Raw genomic sequence first — 27,606 nt, 5'->3', positions numbered from 1 at the left:
AGAAGTAGTTGTAATAGTGAAAAATTGGAAGCAATCTAAATATATACCAAGAAGGAAATGTCTAAATATCTACAGACCAGCTGTTAAAAGGAGCTAGATCTACATGTAACATGGATGGAACTCAAAAACAAAAATGTTGAGTGACAAGTTGCAGAATGATAAGCATAGTATACTATTTATGTTCATAAACATATAAAAGCTCATGATAATGTGGATTCATATACAGGCAGTAGGTTGAGCTATATGAAGTTGCTATTTTTGTAAGTCAGAAATGGTTGAAGTGAGCAACTTCATAGGATCCTACCTATTAGTGAAAGTATTAATAATGAACTGGAAGGATTAACACCAAATTCATAATGATTGCCTGTGGGGCAGATGGGTATAGAGGGGGACACAAGTGACTTTGTTTATCTGTAATATTTTGTTTATTTAAAAAAATTATGAAATTTGTTAATCCTGAGTGGGAAATACATGATTGTTTTATTATTTGAATTTTCTTTTCTTTTTTAAAAATGTTCTCAAAGAAAGGAAGGGGGGAATATATACTAATTTGGGAGCATGCTATTTTTAGGAACTGGGGAAAGGCAGGTTGAAAGGGAGGAAGCTATAGAAAGTCTGGAATCTGTGGGCAGCAGGGTGGTGGATGCTGTTAAGTCAATTAAGCAAGGAGGCCATTAGGCTGCTGTGGCTCTAAGGCCATGGTGGCCTACCTAAGCTAAGCAAATGAAAAGCTGTTTGTAAATGCCTCAAGGCTACAAAACCAAAACAGTAAGAAGACCAGTCAGCCAACTATCCTTTAAGCTGTAGTCTCAAATAATTTTCTTTGTCTCCACACTTTCTCTGTCTGTATACATTTTTCCTCTGGCTCCTGTCAGTGAAGTGCTCCTACAACTGCCAGAGTGGCATTGTCCAATTAGAACTGATTTTTCCTCAAGTAAACTCTTAAAGCTTTTAATATGAGGTTGAAGGCAAGATACCCCAAAATATGCCCGTTTGGTCTATTGATTATTTTGAGCTAAAGTTACTTCAGAAAGAGCAAATGCAAGAAGGACACTCTGAGCCTCCTCTGTCTCCCTGAGAGCAGGAAATATATTCCCCATGTGGAGGGTACCCACCTGCTCTTGGAGGGTAGGAGGTGTCCTTATTGCCAGAATTAGGGCATTCGGGGCCAGGAAGTCTGTATAAATAAACCTGTTACTTCATTAGTTTGCTACCCCAAGCCTAAACTTCTCTGTCTGGTCAACTCTTCACAAATACATTGTTTCTTTGTCTAGAAGGTGTAAAAGCTGTTTGCTTTGGTCACTTCCAGTCTCATTTTTTATGAGCTCTCATATGTCTGAAATTAAACTTATTTTTCTCCTGTTAATCTATCATACATCAATTTAATTATTAGACCAGCCAAAGAACCTGGAAGGGAAGAAAGGAAAAGTTCTCTACATATGCAGCAGTTTATCTTTTTAAACAATGCTGAAGAGGAGATGGGGAGGGCGCCTATGTGTACTGAGGGCCTTCTCTGTGCAGGAGACATAGACACAGGCAGTGTAGTTCAGGAAAAGAGCCAAGCCCTGGGCAAGTCAAGAAAACCTTGAGGCCAGTTCATGGGGCCAGCCAGCAGAACAGGTTAAATGAAAACAAAACAGCCAGATTTTAGGAAAATAACTGATGGCGAAACAGAATGCAGTTTCTAACCAGTTCAAACCAGCTAGATTTGGGATAGAACAAAAATAACCTACAGTTACCCCAAAGCTCATTATATGCTCATTATCATACTAAAAAATCATACCCTTGGTGCCATGACAGTTCAAGGCTGCCCACATCAGGACAAAAAGAGAGCATGGCCCCTTTTCCCCCCGAGATCCTCTTCCTATTCTGAGAAAACCTCACCAATCCTGATGACTCTTCCACCCCCTGCCTAAAGTCCAGCTATAAGACCACCCAACCTGAACCTCACAGTGGTGCCCACCTCTGGAGCATGCCCACACTCGTTTGAGCATGTACTCGTTTTCACTTTAATGAATAGCTGCTCACCTGTCGAAAGTGCCTGTGCTCCTTCCTTGAGTGTGTACTTTCACTTTGTTAAACTACTGTTTGCTTGTACCTGCTCGACCTGCTTGTGAATTCCTTCTCCATCAGATTCAAGAACACTCTCCCAGGCTGAGTGCTCACCTGGGCAGCAGGGAGACCTTCCCAGATGGGACTGCCTGACAAAAATGTTACCTTCGTTCCTGAGTATCCCAGTGACCCTGTGAGGCCTTATGGATGATGAAGGGTCCCCACCAGTAAGATGGCAAACTTCCGGCCTCTCTTCGGGGTCCTCAGTTCCCGCCGGCGCCACCTGAAGCCCAATCACTTCTCGCCGCCCTCCCAATCCCAGCACCTAGCCAACAGCCACCAGCCCCGTAGAAGTGACACCTCAATCAATTCATGCCCCTTCCTATATAACCCAGCACCTTTCCCTAATAAAGCGGAACTCTCCGGTGAATTGCTGCTATGTGTCGCTCCTTTCCTTTCATTGGTGCCAAAACCCGGGAGACGGGACACCCCAACTGGGCCCTGTCTTCCCCCCGACACCAGCAGCAGCTTGCCCTCGTCCTCTTTTTCCGGCGCTGGCTCATCACACTCACCACTCCTCTCTGGCCTTTAGGTAAGTTTTCCCCCCAGAGTGGGCCACTCTTCCCCGAGCTATCGCAGTGCCATTGACCGTGATCGTCCGGCAAGGCCCTGACGCTCAGGGATGAGGAGGGAACTCTCCCCGCCTCAGGCCTTCACGGCTGCGGCGGACCCTCAGGCCCCTCCTCCAACAGCCATAAATCCACGCCTCAAGCCTTTACGGCTGCGGCGGACGCTCAGGCCCCTCCTCCGACAGTCATAAATCCCCGCCTCAGGCCTTCAGGCTGCGGCCGACTCTCAGGCACCCCCCTCCAACAGCCATAAACGAGGTGACTCCTTTGTGGATGAGAACGCTCCCTTTTCCCCCCCTCCTTCTGCTCCGTCCGCCAAAAACACCTAGCGCTAGGTACCTCGGTGACTCCGGCACTCTGCCTTCTTAGGGAAGTTTGGGTGACGACCCACACTTCCTAAGAAATTCCGACTCGTATATGAGTTTCCGCAGACCACCAAGGATCATCGGGGACGCCCTTTGTCTCCTTGCGGTCTGCTTCCAGTCCGAGGATCTCCGTTCGTCTTCCCCTGTTTGTCTCCTTCTCTGTCCTTCAGCCATGGGAGCCTCCTCATCCCTCCCTGAAAGTTCACCTCTTGAATGCCTGCTTAAGCATCTGGCTACCCTCTCCCTGACGCCTGATATAAAACCAAAACTTCTCCGTAAATATTGCTCCCAAGATTGGCCGACATACCCCCTAGACAATAACAAGCAATAGCCCGCAGGGGGAACTCTTGATCCTAACATCACTTGCAATCTTTTTAACTACTGCCAGCACCTGAAAAAATGGAAGGAGATTCCCTATATCGAAGCTTTCCGCCTCCTCCTCTCCTCGCCCCCTCCCAAGTTCTCCTAGCCTGCAAGCCGCGGCCCCCGCAGAAGCCTCCTGTCCTCTCCCTTCCCCTTCTTCTCCTACAACAGCCCCTCCCCCTTCCTCTACCGCCGCCACCGCTGCCTCTTTCCCCGCAGCAGAAGCCTCCCGTCCTCTCCCTTCCCCTTCTTCTCCTACAACAGCCCCTCCCCCTTCCTCTATCGCCGCGGCCTCCACCCCCGCAGAAGCCTCCCATCCTCTCCCTTCCCCCTCCTCCACCATCTCTTCCGGCACCTCACCCCCTCCTCCTCCGTCCCCCTCACCTTCCCCCCTCCCGCAAATCGAGCCTGAGCCTTTCAGCCCCCCTCTAACTAAGTTCCAAGAGCCTCGTCCGTCTTTGCCCCCTCAGATTCGGTCCCGAGGGCCTCCCAAAATTATCGCGGCTTTGCCCCCATCACCTGTTTCCCCCGCACAGACTGAGCCAGAACCCTTCAGTCCCCCTCAGACTCGGTCCCAAGGGCCTCCCAAAATTATCGCCCCGCTCCGGGAAGTAGCAGGATCCGAAGGCATCGTGCGTATTCACGTCCCTTTCTCCTTAGGAGATTTAGCCCAACTAGAGAAACACCTAGGTTCCTTTTCCACTGATCCCACGACATACATCAGGGAGTTTCAATGGACCCTCCAGTCTTACAGCCTCATGCATCATGACATTTTCATGCTCCTGGCCAATACTTCCCTCCCTGAGGAGCGTAAATGAGCTTGGGACTTCGCCCAAACGCATGCTACCGAAACCCACAGGACTGACCCCACCTGTCCCCCTGGTCCCACTGCTGTCCCCGAACAAGACCCACACTGGGATTATAACACCGCCGTGGGTCTCCACTCTCGAGATATTTTTGCCTCCTGCTTAATAGCAGGTCTAAAAAAGGCAGCTCCTAAAGTAGTCAATTTTCAAAAGCTCCAAGACATAATTCAAAAGAGAGATGAAACCCCCTCCAAGTTCTTAGATAGACTCACTCAAGCCCTATTACAGTATACCAGCCTGGACCCAGAAACACCTGAAGGAAGACAGGTCCTTATGACATACTTCCTAGCTCAAAGCTACCCCGACATTAAAGCTAAACTCAAAAAGTTAGAACAGGGACCCGCTACCCCACAGACTGAGATCCTAACAGTGGCCTTTAAAGTCTTCCATAACCGGGAGGAGGAGAAAGAACGCCGTAAACAAAAAGCTGATCAGGCCAATTTCCAGATGTTGGCCCAGCTGATAAAACCACAACCTGGGCGCCCCTCTACAGACAAGCCCCCCCAACCCCCAGGAGCTTGTTTCAAGTGCGGGAAAGAGGGACATTGGTCAAGGGCGTGCCCCTCCCCCAGATCTCCTACCACCCCATGCCCCAGATGCCACAAAAAGGGCCACTGGGGGTCTGATTGCCCAACCACCCGAAGGGGAGGCTGGACGAACAACCCCCATCCTAAGCCCGCCGTAGTGGGGCTGGCAGAAGAAGATTGATGGGGCCCGGGGACTTCTCGCCCGACCATTTCCATCACCAAACAGGAGCCCAGGGTTACTTTAACAGTAGACGGTCGCCCCATCTCCTTCCTCCTAGATACAGGAGCCACCTTCTCAGTCTTGCGAGAATACCGGGGCCCTACCATGCCAGCCATTACTTCTATAGTCGGGGTAGGAGGTAAACAGATTTTCCCATTAAACCCCCCCCCCTTTTATGCACAATCCTAGACAGTCCCATACCTTTCTCCCAGTCCTTCCTAGTTATGCCCCAGTGTCCCATCCCTTTACTAGGATGGGACATCCTTTCCCTCCTCCACGTTTCCATAACTATATCCAATCCCACAGACCCCAGTACTCCCTTTCTGATGGCCCTCATAGCCGACAACCCCCCTCTACCCAATGAAAGCTCCGGTTCCACCCTTATACACCCTGTAAATCCCAAAGTTTGGGACATTACAAGCCCCTCCATGGCCCTATGTCCCCCTGCCTCTATCAAATTACGTGACCCCTCTCAGTATATCTGTCAGGCCCAATACCCCCTAACCACTTCAGCCCTCATAGGCCTCCAACCCATCATTCAAGATCTCTTAAACAAAAACTACCTCAGACCCACTCACTCCCCATTTAATACCCCCATATTAGCTGTTAAAAAAAACAACGGATCTTTCCGCCTTGTCCAAGACCTTCACCTCATCAACATAGCCGTTGTCCCTATCCATCCCTTAGTTCCAAATCCATACACCCTTTTATCGCAGATCCCTGCTTCTGCATCCCACTTCTCCTTCCTAGATCTTAAGGACGCATTTTTTTCTATCCCTCTAGACCCCTCCTCCCAAGATTTTTTTGCCTTCACCTGGACGGACCCATACACCAGACATTCTGTACAACTTACTTGGGCAGTTTTACCACAAGGCTTCCGAGATAGTCCCCATATTTTTGGACAAGTCCTAGCTCAAGACCTCAAACAGTTTCACCATGATCACCCCGAGTCCACTTTATTACAATATGTAGATTATCTTCTGCTCTGCAGTCCCTCGTGGGAACAGTCTCAACTTGACACTGCGTCTCTACTTAACCTTCTAGCTTCCAGAGGTTACCGAGTATCCCCCGTCAAAGCTCAAATCTCTTCCCCTTCTGTCACTTACCTTGGATTCCTTCTGTCTCAACAAAGAAAGTCCATTACCTTAGACAGAAAACGACTCCTCTCTGACCTGCCCGTTCCCAAAACCAAGACAGAAATCTTTTCCTTTCTAGGCATGGCTGGGTATTTTAGAGCGTAGATCCCTAACTTCTCCCTGTTGGCAAGACCCCTATATGACCTCAGCAAGGGCCCCCCTGAAGAACCATTATCATCCTCACCCCGACACTCCTTCATTAAGCTCCGCCAAGCCCTTGTAGAAGCTCCAGCTCTCCATCTCCCTGATTTGTCAAAACCCTTCTCATTATACATTCATGAGAGGTCCAGTCAAGCTCTAGGAGTCCTAGGCCAATATTATGGCCCATCCTTTGCCCCAGTAGCTTATCTCTCCAAGCAATTAGACCCCACAGTTTGGGGATGGGCCCCCTGCCTACAGGCATTAGCCGCTGGACAGCTCTTGCAGAAAGAAGCTCATAAACTAACATTCGGAGCGCCCCTTACCATTCTGTCCCCACATCACCTAAAAGATCTCTTAACCTACAAAAGTTTACAGACTCTCCCTCCCTCCAGACTCCTGACCTTACTGTCCTCTTTCCTCCAAAATCCAAACATTTCTTTCCTCCCCTGCCCGCCCCTGAATCCGGCCACTCTTCTTCCTCTGCCCTACTCTCCTCATACTTCCTCACATGATTGCCTGGAAGCCCTTCACAACTTCCTTCCGTGCCACTCCACGATCTCTGAAGGAGCCCTCTCACACTCTGACCTCATCTGGTTTACTGATGGGTCCTCCTTTAAACATGAGGGCACCCACTATGCAGGATACGCAGTAGTCTCCCTCAAAGATGTCCTTGAGGCACGAGCCCTACCCCCCGGTACAACCAATCAGCAGGCTGAACTCATTGCAGCCACCAGAGCTTGCACTCTGGCCCGGGACACGTCTCTCACATTGTACACTGACTTCAAGTACGTATTCCACATTCTCTTGTCCCACGGGGCAGTATGGAAAGAATGAGGCCTCCTCACCACAAAAGGGAATTCCATAACTAATTCAGCCTTAATTACTAAACTTCTAGAGGCTTCACAACTCCCACACCGACTAGGCATAGTCCACTGCAAATCACATCAAAAAGATGACTCCCCCATTGCAAGAGGTAACAACAAAGCCGACAGAGTAGCCTGGTCAGTTGCCCTATCAGAAAATGCACCAGACAACAATCCGTCTGCCCTTGCGGTTTTAGCCTTATCACAAGACACCCTCTGCTCTCAGGACAAAGAATCTCTCTTCCGCCTCTTACATGACCTGTTCCATCCCAGCCCCCAATCCTTGATCCATTTTTTACAATCTTTTTTTCCTCTCTCTCCCGAAGACAAAACCCTACTTAACCAAATCACCTGCAAGTGCACCATCTGCCAACGCACTAACCCTAATACCCCCCTCAAAGCCCGACCCTTCCCAGCTCATCAAGTAAGGGCTAATGTCCCCGCTGCAGATTGGCAAATAGACTTCACTAACATGCCCCCTGTACAACGTACCAGATACCTACTCGTGCTAGTAGATACATTTTCAGGATGGGTCGAAGCTTTCCCCACCACTAACAAACGAGCGTCCGTAGGTGCCTCTATCCTCCTCACCCAGATCTTTCCTAGGTTCAGGATGCCCACTTCCCTCCAATCAGATAATGGCCCTGAGTTCACTGCCCAAATTATCCAGAACCTCTCCAAGTCGCTCTCGCTCCCCTGGCATTTACATTGTCCTTATTGACCACAAGCTTCAGGAAAAGTAGAAAGAGCCAATAGGACTCTAAAAGACATCCTGACCAAACTATCTCTAGAACTACACCTTGACTGGGTTCGTTTACTTCCCTTAGCTCTACTCCGCATTCAAGCCCTCCCAAGGAAACCTTCCTTCTTGTCGCCCTTTGAGATCATGTACGGCCGCCCGATTCTACCCCCGGGGCTCCCTTCCCACAAAGGACCAATTCCTCCCAATATAGCCCTTCCACTACTCTCTCTCCTCCGCACTGAATTGTGGAAATATCAGGATTAGCTCCTTCCTGATCCATCCGCCTCCCAAAATCCTCCTGTCTTACAGCCTGGCCAACTAGTGTTTTATAAGCCACCAGAGGATCAGCCCTCTCTCACCCCAAAATGGGAAGGTCCACACCCAGTTATTCTCTGCACCCCCTCTGCCGCCAAGCTCTCACTGCCTGATAACTCTGTCACCCCTTGGATTCATATCTCCAGGTTGAAACCAAATACCCAAGACCCACCTTCTCTGGACACCCAAGACCCATCAGTCACAATCCAGAGTCCTTCGGATACAGCCCAAGACGCTGTCTACTCTACCACGCCTCATCCCACTGATCCCTTGAAGCTCCGCATCTCCCATGCACCCCTTTTGCCATCCATACCCAAATCATGACCTTTTCCTCCTTTACTGCTCTCTCGCTTTTTTCCCTCATTCCTATTGTCTTCTCTGCCGCCCCATCCTCCTTTGTATGGCAATTCAAAGTCAAGCAGACTTACACACAGCATCAAACAAAAGTTACTGCCCTCATTGCCACATCAGACTGCCCTCTGAAAGGCTGCTCTGAGCCTTTGTACCTCCACTTTCCTCCCTCCACCAAAGTATTCATTTACAGCTACCTTTATTCTCCCTACCTCTGCTTCCTCTATGACCAAAGACAAGCCTATTGCAGGCAACGGCCAGACACCTACGGGGGATGCCCCTACTGGTCTTGCACCATTCACTACATGGGTGACTTCCAGTACCCACAGTATTACTCCTCCAACGGTTTCATGAAATATCCTAACGGCTCATTCTCCTTATCAATCCCAGATCCCTGGGACTCTCGATGGGCTCTGGAGTAACAGCCTCAGTTTACTACAAGGGGTCCTCGACCCCCCACGGTACCCTTCATATCTCTCGAGAGTATGTTCCCTCTCGCTCCCAGATCTCTCAAGTTGCATCAGATATCAGACATTCCGAAAGTCATTATCCAAACTCTTGATGGCACCTCTTCATCTTCTTATTCCTCCTACTCTTGGTTACAGCTCATTCAAGACACCACCATCTTTCTCAACCACACCCTCAACACCGCCAATTGTTTCTTGTGTGCATCACTACAGCGCCCACTGCTGGCCGCCGTGCCCCTCAATATTTCCAACTACTCCTTCCATGCAGAAGGACAACCCCTCCGTCCCCTGGCAGACATACCCCTATGGGAACCAGAATACGCAGATAATCTCACCATCCACCACTGTGTAGGCCCAACTCCACCCTCCTCCAGTGCACTTCACTGCCTCTCTATCTACACCCCTACCTCCGGCTCTAAGACTTTTACGCAACCAGGACACTTCTTTTGGTGTAATGGCAGCCTTTTCAACTCACTGCCTCTCAACTTCGATACACCCTGCATTCTCGTCACCCTAATCCCACAGCTTACACTTTACAGCATGGCAGAATTCCTTGAGCTCCAACCTCCCTTGCCCTCGCGCACAAAAAGGGCTGCTTTCCTTCCCATCATGGTCGGTATCTCTTTAATCACCTCAGCCATTGGGGTGGGGTTTTCGGGAGGAGCCTTGGGTCACTCTCTATGGGCAGTTAGAGATCTCGACGCCAAACTTGAGGGAGCCCTGACATCCACTGCCGATTCCCTAGCCTCTCTCCAAAGACAGGTCACTTTGCTAGCTAAAGTCACCCTTCAAAACCGGTGGGCCCTAGATCTGCTTACAGCCGAGAAGGGCGGCACCTGCGTCTTCCTCCAGGAAGAGTGCTGCTATTACATCAACGAATCCGGCATTGTAGAAACTGACATCACCAAACTCACTGACCTTGCCTCCAGCCTCCACTCTGCTTCCAATTCCAACCCATTCTCTTCAATACTAACAAACCCCCTCCTCACCTGGCTCTGGCCCATTGCAGGCCGCATAATAGTCATTCTTCTCGTCTGTCTCTTCTTACCCTGTATAATAAAGTTCATCAAATCCCAAGTCAGAAAAATCTCTAATCAAGCTTTCAACCAGCTTTTACTCAGGAACTACCAGCTTCTGGCCACAGAAGATCCCTCACCCTCACGTGACCTCCTCACCACATGCTGAGATGGACCCCTCTCTCCACTAGAAACTGTTCCTGGAAACAATGGCCGCAGACGCCTGGCTCCTGACACCCATATCCTCTTGGCACCATTGGAATCAACAGGTCCTCAACCTATGGTTACAGGGAACCTTCATTGATTTCCAACCTGAAGAAGTCCACATCTACTCGTCCTTACTGTGGGGAGTCCTATCAACCCTTTCCTCCCAATCCTCAAGCCCTCACTCCCTTCTCCGCCCCTGTTCAGCAGGAAGCAGCCAGAGAGAAAGCAATGTCCGCAAACCCATAGAGGAGAAAGGGGGGAATGAAGGGTCCCCACCAGTAAGATGGCAAACTTCCGGCTTCTCTTCGGGGTCCTCAGTTCCCGCCGGTGCCACCTGAAGCCCAATCACCTCTCGCCCCCCTCCCAATCCCAGCACCTAGCCAACAGCCACCAGCCCCGTAGAAGTGACACCTCAATCAATTCATGCCCCTTCCTATATAACCCAGCACCTTTCCCTAATAAAGCGGAACTCTCCAGTGAATTGCTGCTGTGTGTTGCTCCTTTCCTTTCAGATGACAAAACAGAGGCTTGTATTGGTTAGTTAAATGCCTCCTCAAAACTCAGAGCTACTAACTGGTGGAGTGTGGATTTGAACCCACAGTATTTCCAAAGTTATGTTTTATGGAGGTCTGTATTGACTGACTTTAGCTTCCCTGCACCCCACAATCCTTTTTCCTGCTTTGTTTTTCTCAGCAGTAATTATCACCATCTTATATATTTGTTTGTTTCTGTTTTCTGCTCATCTTCCCCCTCTAGAGTGTAAGCTTTCCAAGCGTGAGGGTTATATTTTGTTCACTGTCATATTCCTAATGCAAACAATAGTGCGGGGCTCTTACTGGTCGCCCAATAAGCATGTGTTAAATGAATGCGTATTTTTAGGCCTTTAAAACATTTTGTAGTGGTGAAGTAGACAAACACATTTCCAAACTGCACCTATATTTTATGATAATTTAGGAAGTCTACTTTTCATTTGCTCTAGAGAAGATACAGCTCACACATCTGCATCAGTTGCTAAAGGGCTTTAAGTAAATTTAGGATATCTTGTCTTTCCATTAAAGTTTCTTAGGCTCAGGGTTTCAGACCACTGTGTTTTAGCAGACCTGGACCACTAACCAGAGAGACCTAGGTTGAAGCTACAATTCTGCCTCTTACTAATTCTGCATCTTCCGAGGTCACAAACCTTTTCTGAGCAATAAATATGCAAATACAAATTATAATACATTCAAGGGTTCTTTAGAGGATTAAAAACTATACTGTCTGTGAAAGCACCTTAAAAACTGCAAAGTGATTTGTAAACTGTTAGGTGGTTTTCACTGTACGGAACATATACAAAGCTCTTTTTGCAGGAGGCTTTGCAAAGAGCCCAGACTGTTAATTCTACACCTGAATGATTTATCTTTTTATCTTCTTTGTACTACCCACCAAGAATAGAAATCACCTAATAAAGACTGCCCGAATGACTGACATTAGGAAATCAAAGGAGTTGATAAAGGAACAATTGAGTATTCTCTGAGAAGATGGCATCTCATTTGAAATTCTGAGTGAGGCTGAGCTGGGAACATGTAATCCCTCAAGAGTTTATGAAGTTTAATTGGTTTGTGTGAGGTGACTAGAGCTATAAAGAGAAAAATCAAAGGAAAACTGAGAAAGGTTTGGTGTCACCATATGATTCAAATGATTTCCATGAAACATATAATTTAATGATTTAACCGTTTCCTCCCTTTTTTCCCTCCTCTCCATCTCTCCCATCCAGCATAGCAACAATCTGACCTTCAGGAACAGGTGGAGAACTACAAATATGCTAGCAGGTCTCCTTTCAAAGGATAAATGTGTTCCTGGAATGCCATGTGTAAATAGAATTTCTGTAGATTGAACACCCTAAATTAAGTAATATTTCAATGCTCTTCGAGAGCTGATACTTTGGCAAATTCAATAAAAACATTTCTATAATAGAAATAATTAATCAGGTTAAATTTTGAATGTAAGAGCCTTTATATACTTTAACTTAATCTCACAATAACCATGAAAGATAGGAAATATTATTTCCATTATACAGATGATGGAATTGAGGAAGGGAATTTAAGAAATTTGTCTTTTTTCATGTAGATAATAAGTAAATGAGAAAGCCAGAATTTAAAATGGTTTCAAGTCCATTGTTTGAGAAAACAACCAAAATGTTTGTACCATTTGGTGAGTAGGAAATTTGCATCCTATAAGTTTGCATCTGATTAGCCTTCCAGTCCATCCTCCTGAACCTCAACCTCTCTCCCACCCACCCAGGTGCAGTCTCAGCCAGTAGGATCTCTCAGAGACCAAGTGGATGTATTACGTCCTCACTCACTTTTACTGGCTTTTTCCCTCGCCAGAGGCAGGTCTTTCTGCAAACAGTAAGTGCTCAATCAATGTTCCATGAATGCAAGGATTGGTGACTGTGTTGCCCCAATGTTCTAGAGAAGCTGAGCTCCCTTATGCAGACTCACACTTTCCTCATTCCCTCCACCCGTAATATGCACCCATTCCTTGTCTTTCAAAAAACAAAACTGAGGAAACCAAAGCACTTTTTGCAGGTGTCTTACATTTAAGTTGATCCCTTACCTCCTTGTTTGATGCTGCCCTGGGCAGCTCTTAACCTTTGAAGAATCTCCTGACTCTCCAGCTTTCTTGAATCCTTGCGAGATAAAGGGGAAAAGCAGCTGTTAGGGTGTAGGTATTTTATACAAGAACCTCAGTTCATTGTTATATCTTCCCAGTTTTGCAGATAAGGAAAGTGGAAGGTTCTGAGAGTTAAGAAACTCCTTATTTTTTTTTCTTGACTTATAAATGGTTGAGCTGGAATTTGGCTTCAGGCTCTTTGTTTCCCAAATACATGCTTTTTCCACTGCATCAGCAATATTGTTCCAGTTTCAGGGTTTAATGGTGAAAAGTGAGATAATGACAGTGAAATTTCTTGGGAGAGTGTAAAATGCTATACAGATGTTAGATTAAGAAAAAATATTCCTCAACATGTTGACAGTATGCGATATTCTTTACAGAGTATATGTAAATCATGAGATCACCCCCTCAAAGGTGAAAAACAATGAGGAGGAAAAGGTGCCTTTTTCAAATGGGCAGACAAAACAAATTAGAATGTGACCTGTAACACTGAATATGCTTTACTCAGTCCTTTGCAAATGCCCAAAATTAATCCCAGATTTATGAAATATTGTTTCAGTTAGAAGAGACCTAAATGGCCAGATAGCCCAAATCCCTCATTTTACTGAAGCTAAAATTGAAACACTAAGAGGGAAGTGGCTTACATAGAAAGGCACCCATCACATAGCAATGTAGGGAACTAGAGCTGAGGAGCTTTGGCACTGAATCTGTGCCTTTTCCACATTAAGAAAGAGGAGGACTGTAAAGGAAGTCTGATTGCCCCTGAGCACAGCTCAGTGCCATTTGAGTAACCTCTTGCTTTAGTTATCAGTTACAATGGATTGAGCATATCTCTTAGATTTTGGAAATAAATGTGGGTATACCGAATCTTCTTTCTCAAGGGAAGTTATCTCTCAAAATGGAGTCATTGCTTATGAAAGGTATCTTGATTCTTAGTGAGAAAGAGACTCAAATGATTTTCTACCTGGAGCAAATGAAGTAAGCAGCTTGGAATGCTACATTTCTTCTCCAAAGGAGAGCAGCTCTCTGTTTTACTTTAGATACATCAGCTTTTCCTTATTATTTCTCTGGTAGTCGAAACAGCTACCTTGAGCGAATTTCTTTCTAAATAAATTTTTTCTAATCAGATTTTCCACCATGTAGGGATTTCATATGGAAAATGATCCTTATGCTGCCTGAAAATTTAAAATATTTTCCCCTGTATTTCAATATGCCTTGGAGCTAACAGTCTAGAAGGCCTTAAAGCAAAAGATGGAATGACAGCTGATTTATTTGCTTTTGTTATAGGAAACAGTGGTAGAAAGCCTTTTATGTACTAGACATACTAGGGGTGAAAAAAGGCAGAAGACAGGGGTCTTGAAGGAAGAGCTCAGAATTTGAGGTCAGGCTTGAGTGCATGTTTCAGTAGTTCCACCGTATTGTTACCTTAGGTAAGCTCTCTCTCTTCTCTGAGCCAGTTTCCTCTTTTTAAAAGTGAGCATGATAGTATCAATCCCATAGGGCCATTGTGAGGAATGAAAGAGAAATAAGAGTGGCCAATATTTTATGAGTATGTACTATGGGTCTGGCATAGTGTTAGGTCCTTTGCATGTGTTCTTTTATTTACCCAAAACCTTTTTGGATGGGTACAGTTATGATCTTCATTTTACAGATTAGAAAATTGAAAGTTAGTTAATTAACCTATACATTTGGATCTGTTTTGACTCTGAAGTCTGTACTTTTTTCCTTAACACAGAACTACCCATCTGAAAATCTATATTTAATCTTTATTTACATCTACATCTGTTCATATCCATACTTATATCCATTTTCATGACCCAGATACTCTCTGTCCCACTATCATCCTTCTGTTTATTATATCTGGCACATCAGTAATACAGAAGCTAATACAGTTCATACTAAAAGCCACATTGGTAAGTGTGATAAGAGTTCAGAGGAAGGTGAGATCACACTGGGTTTTGATGGTCAGAAGAGCTTCAAAGAAGAGATGAAACTAATGCTGAGCCTTGAAGGACAGTGTGATCAGCATGGTAGTTGCTTGCCCTTCCTCCTCAGTAACAGAATGCCCTGTTCAATGATATGGTCCTGGGCCTCCCTTGTGCTAGGTGTGACAGCTAGGTGTGACTAACTTTGGTCAGGTATGTATAAATGGATATGCTATAATAGTAATTCCAGGAGGTCTTCTATTGGAAGGAAGTACACTCTTCTCCATTCCTTCCTCCATCTTGTTGCTGGGAACTTTGGCAGGATGGCTGGAATTCTAGCAAGCACGTGGACCCTGAGGATGAGGGATGCACCATAAGAATGGCAGAGGAGACACCTGTTTGGGGCATGGATCATTCTGAAATTGCCAGGCTAGCCCTAAGCTACCTACCTCTGGGACTTTCTTATGTGAAAGAAAAATAGTGTCCACTAGTTAAGCTATTGTTATTTTGGGTCACATGTAGCCAAAACACTGATACAGATGGAAGGCTTACTAAAGTAATAAAGATGATAAGGCTTACTAAGCTGGAGAATCTGTTTCTCTCTACCTTGCTTAAGGCAGAAATAGCAAGGTAGAGAGAAACACATTTTTGCCAGTTCTTTACAGGCCTGAGATTTCTGTGGAGGAGTTATAATTGGGTATATCTGAGTTGAAATTCAGCTTCTACAAGTTACTTACTATGTGATCTTGGGTAAGTTCCTTCATAAAATGTTTTGAGAACCCATTCCAGTTGTGTGTGTGTGTGTGTGTGTATGTGTGTGTGTGTGGTTTTCCTACACCAACAAGTATGAAATTGGTGTCCTACAATTAAACTCAGTTCTGTCACTATCTATCTGGGGCTAGCATTAGGTTCCACAGGTTAAGGGCTCAGTCCTATAAGATTGCCCCTGACTTTAGGTGCCAGTCACAAGCCCAGGTTATTACCTATTACTTGTCTTTCTGATCAACTGCCTACAGATTAGACCTAGGACCCCCTCCTTTGGTTGATTTAATTTGCTAGAACTGCTCACAGAATTCAGGAAACCCATTTACTCACTACTGATTTATTACAAAGGATATTAAAGGATACTAATCAACTGTTAGATGAAGAGATACATAAGGGCAAGATATGAAGTTCCATGCCCTTTCTGAGTGTGCCACTCTCCTCAGATATCCATGTGTGTGTTCACCAAGCCAGAAGGTCTATGAATCCAGTCTTTCTGGGTTTTAATGGAAGCTTTGTGACATAGGCACATCGATGAAATCATTGACTATTAGTGGTTAACTTCAATTTCAAGTCCCTTTCTCCTCCCCGGAAATCAGTGGGTGACACTGAAAGTTCCAACCCTCTAACCACATGATCAGGCCCCTGTTGACCAGCCTCCATCCTTAGGTTCAATACCAAAATCACCTCTTTAACGTAAAAAAAGACACCTTCCTCTCTGTCCTTACCTAAGACATTCCAAGAGTGTTAGGAGCTTTGTGCCAGAATCTAGGATGAAGATCAAATATATATTTATTATAAATCACAATAACACACTTTACCTGAGTTCAGTTTTCAAATCTGTAAAATGAGAGGAATATCTACTCCATGGGGTGGTTGTGAGGATGGGGAGGATCTCTGGCCTTAGGATAGTTCCTTAACTTTCTAGCTTCTGGAACACATAAGTCTTAATAAAATGGTGGCCATATTATTATCCTTTATTCTGGCTATGCTTTCTGTGGCTAGAGACTATTAAAATTTTACTGCTTGGAGCACTGGAGTTACTATCAAAAGAGCTAGAATGAGCTCTTTTTCAACTGCTTGCTTGATACTTAGCTTTGGACAAGTCATATTTTTGAGCATCAGTGTCCCCACGTGTAAAATGGCCATGATAACCCCTCTCATGGGTCTTTTGCAAGAATCAAATGAACTGAAGGTGAGAAGTAAGGCTTTGGGAGGGTGTGGCTGTCCTGACAATCCTGCAACCTTGAATTCTGCAGGTGTCTGGCATATCCTAAAGTTCTGCCTTTTTCCATTCAATTGGACCTCGACACCAGCTCTAGACAGTCTTAGATTATATTTTGGATTTGGGATTTTGGACTGTTGGTGAGGTCCTGATATTAGACAGTTTCAGGAATCCCATTTTCTCCAAGCATACAGCAGAGTCACTGTGCCTGCTTGAGTTTAGAGTCAGTAACACCTACTTGGCTAAGAACACAGACTTTGAAATCAGACTTAGCTTTAAGTCACTCTTTTCCCACTTTAACTTTATGGCCTCAGGAAATCCCCTTAGTTTTCTGAGCTAAATTTCCTTCTTTATGAAATAGGGATAACAATAATTACTTCCCTTGGTCGACATGAGAATCAAATGAGCTGGCGTAAGTGAAAGCCCTCTACAAATGCCATGTCATACTGAATGTTATTTCCTGGTGTCCCCCCTGGAGTCAGCTTTTATTAGGACTCTGTCCTGCGTTCACCAGGAGGAGTGGTTGGCTCAGAGAGGGAAAAGCCTTCCAGGAGGGATGCCGATTCTTTAACGGCCACTTGTTAAATCTCTGGGTGCCTCAGAAACAGGCCTGGGATGGAGGAGTGGGCCAAGAGAAGAAGACAGATCGTATAATCTGGTCTGGATGGCCACTAGGAGAAGGCAGGGCCTCTGGAGTCTCCTAGTGCTTGGTACATTCAGGAAATTTTGCCGATCTGGGCCAGTGGAACTGGTTGCCATAGGACCTGCTTGGCATTTCGTAGCTCTCTATAGAAGCTACTTCCTACTACACTGAGGAATAATAGAGTTTGAGGTCTGGGAGGAACCTTAAAGCTCATTGGCACAAATGGGGAAACCAAGGCCAAAAGAAGGAAGGGTTAGGCGAGGGCATTCAGTTCCCCAGGTTCTATAATACCTAGTTTAGTGCTTCTTCATGAATTTATTCTTTCAACAAATATTTGTTGAGCACTTACTATATGGGGAGCCCTGGCAAGGTTGGAGGATGCAGAGGTAAATGAAATAGTCCTTATCATCTGGGTCAGCTCTAATGGTGGAGCGAGACTTATGCCATGTGAAGGAAAAGACTCCCTGCTTCTTTTACTTACCAGCTAAAGGACTCCTGTTCTTCCTCTACTACTTCCACTACTTCTGATGCCAGATGAATACAGATATTCCACACCAGGGTATTTCCCAGTTCTCAGTGGACACTGAGTGGGTATCTTACATTGTAACTTAAACCTGACACTATCTGCCTGGATTTTAGGGTCATATCCCACAGTGTAAGGGCTCAGTTCCACAAAACTGCTCCCCTCCCATGCCAACTGCCAGTCTCAAGTTGTCACCTGTGCTTCTGACTGACTATAAATTGTGGGCTCCCATGACCCCTCCTCAGGTTTGATGATTTGCTAGAACAGCTCAGAACTCAGGAAAACAATTTACTAACTAGGTTACCAGTCTATTATAACATAATACAACTTGGGAACAGCCAGATGGAAGAGATGCATAGGGCAGGGTATGTGGGAAGGCACGCAGAGCTTCCGTGCCCTCCCAGCATCTCCATCTGTTCACTAGAAGCATTCTGAACCCCTTCAGTTAGGGTTTTCTTCTAGGCGTATTTATTAAATCATTGGCCATTAGTGATTGATTCAACCTCTAGCCCTGTTCCCCTCCCCAAGGATCATGGGATAAAGCTGAAAGTTCCCACCTTCTAATCACATGGTTTATTTTCCTGGCACCCAGACCCCACCCTGAGGCTATCCCGGGGCCCCCACCCACCAGTCATCTCACCAACCTACAAAAAGACACTTATAACTTCAGAGATCCTAAAGGTTTTAGAAACCAAATATGCATTTCTTACGCCACACCATGTTTTAAGAGCTCTGATAGGGACACTAGGGGAGCATGCAGCGGAAGCTTTTAAGCAGCCTGAGTGTGTCAAGAATACAAGGAAGAAGGAGGAGGCATTTAAGTTCAGAAGCAAAGTACGAATTAGCCAGATGACGGTGGATGGGTGTAAAATGTACCAGGTAAACAGAATAGCATGTGCAAAGACCCAGAGGAAGGAGAGAGAAAGCTGGATGCTGGTCCTAGAATATAAAGCATTTCAGCCTGGCTGGAGAAGAGTATGAAGTGAAGGGGCTGCAACAGATAAATCCGCAAAAGTGAGTAAGATCCAGATCACAGAAGGCCCCGAACTTCCCTATCAGGGGTCTGTTCTTCATTCCCTGGGCAATGAAATGACCTTTTAATGGCTTTGCTTTAGATGTTCTCTCTATAAAGACAGTCTTTTAATGAAATAAGACAGCTATTTAAAAACATCTACAAATCTTATAGATATTGATACGTAGGGCTAGATATCAACAGTTGTCAGCTTTTTGTTACTTAGCATCTAATCATACAGATGTTCATTAAACTATTGTTACTATTGGGTAACTTTCTTATGTATAAAATTTTTATAATAAAAAAGTTGAGGAAAAATTACCTGTGGTTGCTTTACTCTGCCCTTGAATTGCTTGGGCCAGTTGCCAGGTGATGCCTAGGTACTCTGTGCCTGATTTCTACAGATGATGTGGTCAGTTCAGCTATTTTTAACTAGAGTCACCTCTGCCATTCTCTGAGTCAGTGCCTTCTAAATACAGTAATTCCTCTGTTCCATGCAATAGTTATTTATTGAGCACCTCCTCTGTTCTAGGCATAAAGCCTAAAACAAGATATAATATATGGTTCCTACCTTTCTGGAACCATATCCTTTCAGGATATTTCAGTCTAGGAGGAGAGGCAATTAAGTAAACAGCTCATTAGAACACAGTGAAGTAGAACTTAGAAAACTGTTCAAGCCACCAGTGAAACATATGGAAAGAGTACCGGGGAAGGCTGTACAGATTGAAACAAGAAACCTTTACCATATCTCTGATCTTTGACATAGATATGTTAGGTGACTGAAGATCAAGTGTCATGATTGAAAGTTGGAGAGTGGATAGATAGCTCTGAAATTTCTGAGCCTAAGTGAGTAGAGATATAGGTCATGGTATGAATAAGTATGTATTTAGCTGATAACCCTACCTGTCCCACTTGAAAATAAAGAAACAAGTCATAAGCTAGCCTCTCTCATTGTTCATCTAATGATTCTGATTCTTATGGGATATAAATTTGTTATACCAATACATAGTGGGTCTGAATTGAGAAGGAACTGTAGGAAATACTTTAATATAGACAGGGACTCAATTATGAAATATATGTGATGTTTTACTTCTCTATGACTGGCTAAAATGACACCCTGACTATGTCAAGGTGGCTGTCAGCTTTTGTAGGGCTAAATAAAATTTCCTAACTTACCACCAGCTAATGGAGATGGGAACAGAGGCACAGAGTTGGTGGGGGAATCTAGGGACACACTAAAATTTTTAAAAATCTCTACTTGCAGTTGGCTTTGGTGGTAATGTTAAGTAAGGTTCTTGGGAAATTTTCATTATTTAAAAGTGAAGGATTTAAAAAGTGTTTTCTTATAATGAAAGGAATATATTTCCCTAGTAGATGAGAAAAAAAATGAAAGTTTTAGAAGCCTTCAAAGGCAGTTAAGCGTCTTTTGTTGAAGGAGGTCCAGAAGAAGTCAAGAAGATAGATGTGGTGATGTGGGGGTGCAGCCAGGTGTGGAGACTATGAATTAAACAGGGATGATAAAAACCAAATTAACATGAAAGCCTTCTGTAAGAGGCATCTACATTGATAGACGACATTTCCATAAATATTAAGTTTTGAAAGAAAGGAAAGAAAAATGGAAGACGGGTTTCACCAAGTGAAAAAGGATGTCTCGCGGAGGGAGCGTGCACCTGGCCTTAGCTTAGCCTCTCGGGGTATGGCTGCTGATGCCTCTACTTGGGTCAGAGACCTTTGTGTGAAAGCACAGCTGTGCTGAAATGACAGCTTCATTACTCAAGAGAGAACACTGCCTTCACAACCACTGCAGGGATCCTTCTTGATCCATCATTCTCCAGCAAGTAGCCCAAGGTCAAAAAGAAAGTGGTTCACTGGGACTGACTGCGCAGTGAGTGCACGGGGTAACATGATGGTCATCCCCCCACCCTACCCTCCAGGGGGCTGCCCCTGCCTTAGCCAGATGTCCGCTCGCAAGTTTTGTCTTCATGATGAGATTCCGAGAACCTGGAATGGTTCCAGGCGAGCCACAGGCGCCTGCAGAAGGTTGACCACACTGAATGGGAGTATCAGACTTCAGAGGGGCCATCCCGTTTTCTGCTAGATGGCTATATTGCCACATTTTACCACCTCCTTTCTGTTCTGCCCACCGCACTCCTGAGAAGAATGATGCTACCTTCAGATTCCATTGCGCTCAAGGCCTGAACAACCCCAGGCTAGGCTGCAGTACATTAGGCACCTCACCAGCTGGAAGCAGGGAACTGTGGTGCTGATCCTTCTGCTCACACTGGAAGCTTCCAGGTGGCTGGGAGTGAGCCATCCGCACCCCCACGTCGTTCTGCCTGAGTGCTGGGCAGGGCCCCACTCAGGGATCAGACCAGTTACTGCAAAGCACTGAAACCAAACAAGTACCCCTTTGCTCAAAGTCCATGCTTGTCAGATATTCCTGGTATGATTCAGTTCACACCTGGCTGCCTGGAGGGTGAGTGGTCAGTTGATCTTGTTCCCTAAGCATCCAACATGTTAATTTGTTAAAACATTGAGATAAGATGCACATAACAAATTTTCATATAACATAAAAATCACCATTTTAAGGTAACAGCTCATTAGTTTTTATTCACAACATCGTGCAGGAGGCTCAGCCATTGCCACTATCTAATTCCAGGATATTTTCATCAATCCACAAAGCAGTACTGTAATCATTACAAGTCATTCCCAGTTCCTCCCCCCATCCAGCCCCGCCGCTAACCACTAACTTACTTTCTGCCCTTCTGAATCTATTCTGGACATTTCACAGAAATGGAATTATACGGTGTGTGACCTTTGGTGTCTGGATCCTTAGCATGGTGTTTTCTAGGTTCATCCATGAAGTAGCACCTATCAGTACTTCATTTCTTTTTACTGCCTAATAGTATTCCTCCATACAGATATATCACATTTATTCATCCATTCATCAGTTGATGGATATTTGAGTCGTTTCCAGTTTTTGACTATTATGAGAAATCCTGCTGTATATTTTAGTGTGGACATATGTATTTAATTCTCTTGGGTATATACGTAGGAGTAGAATTGCTGGGTCATGTGGTCATAACTCTATTTAATGTCATTTTAACTTTCAATCAATGAATTGGCATTCTCATTACCTATCAGTCTCTTAGGAGCTTATTTGTGTTAGTTCATGCAGGCAAGATGGGGCTATCTGGTGAGCTGACAAAATCAGCCATAAACCTGTAAAGAGTCATCAGTCTTCCTGGCCACTGCCTTGTTTTCTGAAAACTCTCCCAGGTATATTGAAGATGATCATGTTGTCCACAAATCACCCTTCTTTAAGAAAAAGCCTTCAGATGAGGACTAAAGCTGTTCCTATGGAGACCCAGCAGCCAGATTTAACTGCACAGAGATGCCCTTGAGTGTATGTCTAAGCAGGCTTCTCCAGATGCCGCCTGCCTCTCTGCAGACGCAGATGGGGCTGGAACATCTTGCGGCCATTCCCCCAGATGTGAGCATGGTGGCTTGCTTTGTCTCCCTCCTCTTGCCCTCGGCACAGCTGCTGCTCACTCCCCTCACCCCTAGTGTCTCCACCTCCCCTGAAGGGCAGGGTGTTGGTAGATTCAGGGCTGTGAGAAAGAGTGCTGGTCAGAAAGGAGGACTGGCTGCGGAGGTGAGCTGTGGAGGACCTTACGGAGAAGCTTCAGGAGCCTGGGGAGCAGCTGAGGGCACAGGTGAGCCCGAAGGGCCGGGACCTTGAGCACCTGGGGGCTGCTGGAGACATGCTCACTATCTGGGTTAGGTGTTACTTATTTTTCTTAATTTTTGAAACATTTACTTAAAAACAATTATACGTTAGGAAAAGGAACAAATTAAAGTAAGCAGTCATCCAGCTCCAGAGATAAAGGTGGCTCATTTTTTTTCCAGGTGCATGTTCTTTCTCTCTAAGCAGGATCGTGCTGTAACATTCTATCCAATTTATATCCTGCTAATTTTGTTGCCGAGCATTTCTCCATGTCTTTCAATGTTCTTCAAAAACACTGTTTTTGCAATTTTGTATCACGGTTTGGATAGCCACTATTCAAAAGACTTACTCTCCCACCCTGACTACACCTGTTAGTCCTCTTCCATGGTGGCTGTCAGAGATGGGGTAAAATTCCAGCCTCTTTGTCCTGAGAGGGAAAAGAGAAAAAGGAGGTTTAACACAACAGGTGCCCTACACACCCCAGTGGTAATCCTGCTGGGCTTTGCTGGCCTCCAGGGTCTGGCTGCAGCCTCCCTGCCTCTCCCACCACCCCGCACAGCACACTGTCCACCCTCCTGGACTGCCACCAGTGGGGGGAGTGGAGACTGAGTCTCTCCTGCTGGGAAACATGAAACCCTCCTCTCTCAACTAGGCAACTCCCTGAGAAACACACGCATTCCTATTTAGTAGTTTCTGCTGAGCCAAGGAGGACTGTTCAGAATGGCTGCTGCCCTCACCCACACTCCAAATGGGGTAAGACTTAAATCACTCCCCAGAGCTTATTGTGATAAGGTGGATCTATTAAAGTATGAGTGCTCCCAACTGGTCATCTTCCTCTTGAGCAGGGTTCTACTTGCCATACTCACTCTTGACCTATAGAAATTCTATAATACAAAATCTGGAAGAAAGGGGAAGAGGGGTTTTTACAAGAGGTATATGGCATGGAGGCCCATTGAATTGGAGGGAAGGGGTAAAGGAAATAAAAGGCAAGAGCTGCAAGATAGGAGGTCAGTAGACAGAGTTTGAAGGGGATTAAAAAAAGAATTATGAGGCCACAGCTTTGTGTTCCCCTCAAGAGTATTTGAAATATACAAGTAAGAAACATGTTGAAGTTACTTTTCAGTAGTATGCACTGTGTTTCTCTGCAACATTTTGCTAGGAGTGAAATTTAATAAACATCACACTAGCAAATAAGGAGGGGAAGGGAAGTCTGTTAGAAATCAGACAACTAGAGTAAAAAAGCAGGTGAGGTTTAGGACTGGCTACTTTGATACTTTTGGGGAGTGCACTGGAAGAAAGGTGATAAAATTGTCTGAGGTGGGCTACCCAGTATTTACAGTCTTCCATTGGCTGGACTATAGGAATGTGTGTATTTCCTGGCAAGGGAAGGGCTAGGAGATAAGACCCTTGATTCATTATGGCTTGACCCAGTTTCATAACTTTATATCATGTCAGACCCCACCGTAACAGTCAGAATCTGTATGTGGAACTCTGAAGAGTGTGCCCAGTGCTGGCAGGGATGTAATAACACACTCTGGGCAAGGCAGTGGACAAGATGGTGGTTAGGAAACAGGGTGTGGTGAGGTGGAAAGCACTGCTGATATGTCATCGGAAGATGAATTTATATTCCTCTGAACTAACCTGACATACTGATTCTCAGAAACACTCAAGAACAGGCCCAGTGAAACATCACAGATAGATGCTTTCAGTGTCAGCACACGGTATGGCTTGATGGTATCAGAAGAGAAGTAGTTGGCATAAAATTAGAATCTGGGGGCAGCTGCAAGGCTCCGTGACTCATAACTTTTCTAATTTCTAGGTAACAGTAGTAAGTTGAACCATCTTAATTTTAATTTTATTCAAAAAGTCTCCATCTCTGTTTGGTGCTGGAGACCAAATGACTCCCTGATAACTGGAGATCCTGTTCATTAATTGTATCAAGGGGCAAATGACTAAATAACACAGTTGGCATTCAGAAGAGAAAAGAATGAGGTGTGTGTGTGTGTGTGTGTGTGTGTGTGTGTGTGTGTGTATAGAGAACTGATCCCTCAGTTATACAGATAGAACTCATTTAATCAGACTCCCATTTTTGAACAACTTTGTTTTTTTCTATAAATAATGCACTGTGAACATGATATAAAAATCTCAATAATTGTGTTAATACAGATTAAAAGTTGGTTTTGTATTTTATCAAATTTTACTCTTACAACAACCTTTTTAAGCAGAGATGATTATTATTTCCATGTAGAGGAGGAAACAGGTACAAACAGATACAATATTTTCTAGGCCGCAAGGCTTGCAAGTGTTGGGTTGGGAAAGAAGACAGTTTTTTCTGACTCCAGAGATTGTGCTCCTAGTATTTACTATATTAAATCACAGACCCCAGCACTCTCCTTGCACATGAGGGGCACACGTAACTGGCTTATTAATAAGCAAGTAGGACTCCTCAAGGAAGATGAATAAGAAATGGTTCTAAGCTTCAGGGCATTTTCAGTTGGCAAGACAGATGGACAAATAAATAAAATATCGCAGATGCTGTAACATTTGGGCTTGCTTAATTTTGAATGCTTTTAGAGTTTTTAATGTGTGCAAGTATGTCTGTGCATGTATGTGTGTGCGTGCTGTTAACAAGAAATCAGATTAAGATTTCCTTTTTCTATAGGGTTAGATTGATTTAGGAATGCTAGAGTATAAATTATCTTTAAAAAATCAACTGTAAAAAGTTTCAGGGAGAAAAGCTGTTTTTTTTAATTGAAGGATAGTTGATACACAATCTTATATTGGTTTCAAGTATACAACACAGTGGTTCAACAGTTACCCATATTGTTAAATCCTAACCGCCTCTAGTGCAGTTAACTATCTGTCAATATAGGAAAATGTTACAGAATCACTGACTGTATTCTCTATACTGTACTACCATCCCCATGACTACCTTATGATTGAGAATTTTTGTGCCCTTTTATCCTCCCCACTTTCCCCATTCCTCCCAGCCCCTCCCTCATGGTGACCACCAGTCATTTCTCATTGTCAATGAGTCTACTACTATTTTGTTTTGTTTTTATATTCCATGAGTAAGTGTAATCTGATGGTATTTGTATTTCTCCTCCTGGCGTATTTCACTTAGCATAATACCCTCTAGCTCCATCCATGTTGTTGCAAATGGTAGGATTTGTTTTCTTCTTATGACTGAATAATATTCCATTGTGTATATGTGTCACTGCTTTTTCATCCATTAATCTATTGATAGACACTTTGGTTGCTTCAATATCTTGGCTATTATAAATAATGTGGCAGTAAATATAGGGGTGCACATACCAGGGATTTTGGTTTTTCTTTGGATAAATTCTAGAAGTGGAATTACTGGGTTGTATGGTATTTCTATTTTCAGTTTTTTGACTAACCTCCATACTGCTTTCCATAGTAGCTATACCAATCTACATTCCCACCAATAGTTTAGGAGGGTTCCCATTTCTCCACATCTTCACAGACACTTGTTATTGTATTGGCTTCGTGGCCGTTTTAACTGGTAGTGGTAATATTTCATTGTGGTTTTGATTTGCATTCCCCTGATGATTAGCAATGTGGAGTATCTTTACATGTACCTGTGGGTCATCTGTATTTCTTCTTTTAAGAAATGTCTGTTAGGTCCTCCATCTATTTTTTAATCAAGTTATTTGTTTTTTGGGTGTTGAGGTATGTGAGTTCTTTGTATAGTTTGGATGTTAACCCTTTATCAGATAAATTATTTATGAATGTATTCTCTCATACTGTAGGTTACCTTTTTGTTCTGCCATAGTGTCCTTTGCTGGACGGAAGCTTTTTAGTTTGATGTAGTCCCACTTGTTCATTTTTTATTTTGTTTCCTTGTCTGAGGAAATGTGTCCAGGAAAAAATTGCTCATGCTTATTATGTTCAAGAGATTTTTGCCTATGCCTGCTTCTAAGAGTTTTATGGTTTCCTGTCTTACATTTAGGTCTTTAATCCATTTTGAGTTTACTTTTGTGTATGGAGTTAGACTGTAATCCAGTTTCATTCTCTTGCATGTAGTCCAGTTTTCCCAACACCAGTTATTAAAGAGATTGTCTTTTTCCCATTGTATATTCATGGCTCCTTTATTAATATATTGACCATAGATGTGTAGGTTTATATCTAGGCTCTCTATTCTGTTCCATTGATCTATGGGTCTGTTCTTGTGTGAGTACTATACTGTTTTGATTACTGTAGCTTTGTTATATAACTTGAAGTCAGGGAGTGTAATACCCCCAGCTTTGTTCTTTCTCAGGATTGCTTTGGCTATTCAGGATCTTTTGTGGTTCCATATAAGTTTTATGATTATTTGCTTTAGTTCACTGAAAAATGTATTTCAATAGGGATTGCATTGAATTTGTAAATTGCTTTGGGTAGTTCTAATTCTTCCTATCCATTGAGCATGGGATAGATTTCCATTTATTTGTGTCTTCTTTAATTTCTCTCATGAGTGTCTTACAGTTTTCAGAGTATAGGTCTTTCATCTCCTTTGTTAGATTTATTGATAGTTTTTTTTTTGGTGCAGTTGTAAATGGAATTGTTTTCCTGATTTCTCTAAGAGATTTCTTTGTTTTTTGAAGGTCATTTTTCAATTACAGTTGCTTTTATAAGTAGCCAGCTCACCTTATTTGTAATTGGGCAATTTTTTCCTTCTATCCAACAGGTTCCCATCAAAAGAGGGAGGTATAAAGAAGGAACTTGGGAGATTTAAAGGAATCATAATCTCAAAAGAATTTTATGACTTAGTTATTGTGACTTGTCCTGAGCCAGAATTAGTTTATTCCTCCATTCACTTAACCAAAATTTATTTAATACGTTGTATGTATTGACATTTTACATGTTATTTCTGA

General features: G+C 44.1%; 1 long non-coding RNA gene across 2 annotated transcripts in view; it reads left to right on the top strand.

Moving 5' to 3' along the window:
- The window catches only part of LOC140844360 (uncharacterized), an 80,177-nt gene that overhangs the window by 27,971 nt on the left and 24,600 nt on the right, over window positions 1–27,606 (top strand). Inside the window, exon 1 of one of the 2 annotated variants that reach the window (XR_012122524.1) lies at window positions 12,394–12,647. The exons of the other annotated variant lie outside the window; for it this stretch is intronic. This is a non-coding gene — a long non-coding RNA (uncharacterized lncRNA). Of the gene's footprint in view, window positions 1–12,393; window positions 12,648–27,606 lie in introns of those variants that run through there. 2 annotated transcript variants of the gene reach the window in all.

Source organism: Manis javanica, chromosome 11 (genome assembly GCF_040802235.1).
Source record: "Manis javanica isolate MJ-LG chromosome 11, MJ_LKY, whole genome shotgun sequence".
In the NCBI taxonomy this organism is placed as follows: Eukaryota; Metazoa; Chordata; class Mammalia; order Pholidota; family Manidae; genus Manis; species Manis javanica.
The sequence above is the reverse complement of the archived record's forward strand: the minus strand, read 5'-3'. Positions and strand labels throughout refer to the sequence as shown.